The sequence below is a fragment of the Dipodomys merriami genome, unplaced genomic scaffold (genome assembly GCF_024711535.1).
Source record: "Dipodomys merriami isolate MVZ:Mamm:240054 unplaced genomic scaffold, mDipMer1.0.p SCAF_20, whole genome shotgun sequence".
NCBI lineage: Eukaryota > Metazoa > Chordata > Mammalia > Rodentia > Heteromyidae > Dipodomys > Dipodomys merriami.
In genome coordinates this window covers 14,914,869-14,918,319 of record NW_027203382.1, presented here as the reverse complement: position 1 = coordinate 14,918,319, position 3,451 = coordinate 14,914,869, and positions in this window count along the sequence as shown.

Sequence of the window (3,451 nt, the reverse complement as noted above, 5' to 3'; positions counted from 1 at the left end):
TAAAAAAAACTTCCATAAGCAAAGCAATTTCAATTTTAAAATGGTTTCCAAATCTCAAGAAACTGCCGTTATCATAGTGGACAGAGAAACTCAGGGAACCTTTTCACTTTTACGTTTCCTATTATCTCTGTCCAGCTATGAACTTTAAAACAGCATGTCATTTCAAAAGAATTGATGAATTGGGACAGAAGTGTTGCTTAAGTTGGAGAGTACTTACCTAGCCCTGTGTTCAATCTCCAATGCCAACAAAAAGAAAAAAGGTGAATTAAAATAATCAATTTATTTTAAATAAAAGTGAATCAAAACAATACTTTTAAGTCTGAATATGAATTCTGAAAATGATATTTAGGGGTTTTTTTTGTTTTTTGTTTTTTTGCCAGTCATGGGGCCTGAACTCTGGGTCTGGGCACTGTCCCTCAGCTCTTCAGCTCAAGGCTAGCGCTCTACCACTGGAGCCACAGCACCACTTCCGGCTTTTTCTGTTTATGTGGTGCTGAGGAATCGAACCCAGGGCCTCATGCTTGCAAGGCATGCACTCTACTGCTGAGCTACCTTCCCAGCCCCTGAAAATGATATTTAGAACATCTGAATATAAAAACAAAATTTCTGAAAACTATGATGGGAATAATTAAGGAATGTGTTGAAAAGAGACATTCACTTGAAAAGTTAAAATTTTGATTAACACCTTGAAATAAAAACATTATTATAATTAGATGTGTAAAAGAACTATCTTTGTCAAATGCCCATGAAACAAATATAAACCATAATCACTAGTAATAAATTAGAACAGTCAATTAACATAGTGTGCTTTCACTTCCTAGTTTATTACCTTCTGAGTGGTCAATATAAAATTGTTATTCCCAGTGTCAATCACTACACTTGAATAACTCTATCCCCTCATAATACCTGCAATAGTACTTTAAAAAACAAAATTTATATTGCTTTAAAGAAGGGGTAGAGGGAGAGGGATAGATGGGGTACATTGTATGTTCATATGGAGATGACACAAAGAAACCCTCTCTCCAACTAATTCATATTAATGAAAACATTTTAAAATCCCATAAATTTTTGTATGCATGCCAAACATTGGTGGTAATACTATTTTATTAAACATATTATCACAATAAAATATAAAAGAATTTACCAAACTACTTTATTGATTTTGTCAAAGCTTTTTAAAAACTGGATTTTTTAAAACACATGGCATGCCTCAAGTATTAAGGGTTTGTAGCAAGTGAGAAGTCTAAGTTCAAACCAATACAACCAAAAAAATAAGAAAAAAGAAAAAAAGTTGAAGTTCACAGGGTAAATTTTGCAGGGATGCAGGCAAAAAATTACTTACTGTAGCTTTTTCTTTGAAGTTGAATGCATAATTATGGAAGTGAAGCATGCAGTTAAATAGTCACACTCATGTCACAATGTTTTGCTTCCTATCCTTCTCACTTTTATAGTTCTTAATAGGGAACCAAAAGTAATCAACTAATGATTTTTGTTCCTGTTAAAACCAAATAGATTCTCTAATCTTACATATAAAGTGACAGATAAGTGTCTCTACCTCTTTATAAAAAAAAAAAAAGTATTAGCTAGGTATTGTGGTTCAGGCCTATAATCTCCTCACTGAGGAGACTGAAGCTGGTGGATCACAACTTAGAGGCCAGACTGAACCACATAGTATGACCCAGTCTGGAAACCACAGTACACACACACACACACACACACAGTATGCCTTTATTATTAAGGTGTTACTTTAAACACCACTTGTCTAGTAAGTACTCCTAAGTAACTAAAGTAACTTCCATTTTATGCTTTAGTTACCATATGTTTATAATTGATATTTTACTTACTTTGTTTTTTTATTTATTTTTTGGGGGGGTCCGGTCGTGGGCCTGAACTCTGGGCCTGGGCACTGTCCCTCAGCTCTTCAGCTCAAGGCTAAGGCTCTACCACTTGAGCCACAGCGCCACTTCCGCCTTTTTCTTTTTGCTTATGTGGTGCTGGGGAATCGAACCCAGGGCCTCATGCATGCAAGGCAAGCGCTCTACCACTGAGCCACCTTCCCAGCCTCCTTACTTTGTTTTTGATTACATTCTTTTTCAAAAATGTAGATTCCTTAATCAGAACAATTTTTTTTTTTTTGGTCGTGGAGCCGGAACTCGGCACTGTACCTCTCAGCTCTTCAGCTCAAGGCTAGCGCTCTACTACTTAAGCCACAGCACCACTTCTGGCTTTTTCTCCTTATGTGATGCTGAGGAATCGAATTCAGGGCCTCATCCATGCTAGGCAAGCACTCTACCACTGAACCACCTTCCCAGCCCACAGAACAAATATTAATAGGACCAACAACAGTGCCAGACAAGTAAACTCTCAATAAATTATCTGTCTCTCTCTGTCTCTCTCTGTGTCTGTGTCTGTGTCTGTGTCTCTGTCTCTGTCTCTGTCTCTCTGTTTGTTTCTGTCTCTGTCTCTGTCTCTGTCTCTGTCTCTGTCTGTCTCTGTCTCTGTCTCTGTCTCTGTCTCTGTCTCTGTCTCTGTCTCTGTCTCTGTCTCTGTCTCTGTCTCTCTCTCTCTCTCTCTCTCTCTCTCTCTCTCTCTCTCTCTCTCTCTCTCTCTCTCTCTCTCTCTCTCTCTCTCTTTTAAATTCTGGCAATCATAAGGTTTGAACTGAGGACCATGTGGTTCCTAGACAGGCACCCTACCATGAATTGTGCCCCTAGCTGTTTTTGCTTTATTTTCACAGATAGTATTTCATGCTTTTGTCCAGCTGGCCTTAGACTTCAATCTCCAATATCCCCTTCCCATATAGCTGGGAGTATGACCACCAAGTCTGTTTCCTTTTTTGATAGGAGATAGTATTTTTGTCTGTTCTAAATTTGAACCAATCTCCAATCTCTGCCTTCCAAGGAAACAAATTTATATTGAGTGGTTATTGAGTAAAAAAAAAAAAAAAAAGTTTATATTTTCCTGTATTTGAACAATAAATTACTCAATAGCATTGCTTAAATTCTAATTATTTCCAGAATTACATGTAATTACATCTAATGTAATCACTTTCCTTTCTGTCAGTAAAACATTATTTCTTTTTTTGAGAGAGAGGATCTTGATATCTAGCTGAGGCTGCACTCAAACTCATGATCCTCTTACTTGAGACTCCTGTGTGCTGGTATTACAGGTATATGTACCATGCCTATCTCATCACATTTTTAAATATGGCAAGCTATAGAAATTTAGAGGGAGTACTCGATTTGTTGCAATAATTGAAACAAGACAGCTCAAATTTCATTTGCCTTTGAAAGGGAGTTACTGAGTGACTGGATTCCCAGATGTAATTTAATCCATAGGTAACAAACACTTGCTCATTCATTCTAACAATTACAGAACCAGTGCGTTTTCTTCTTATTGTGCCTATACTTTTTCCCTTGCAAGCTCCCCATATCTTATTACTTTAAGTCAA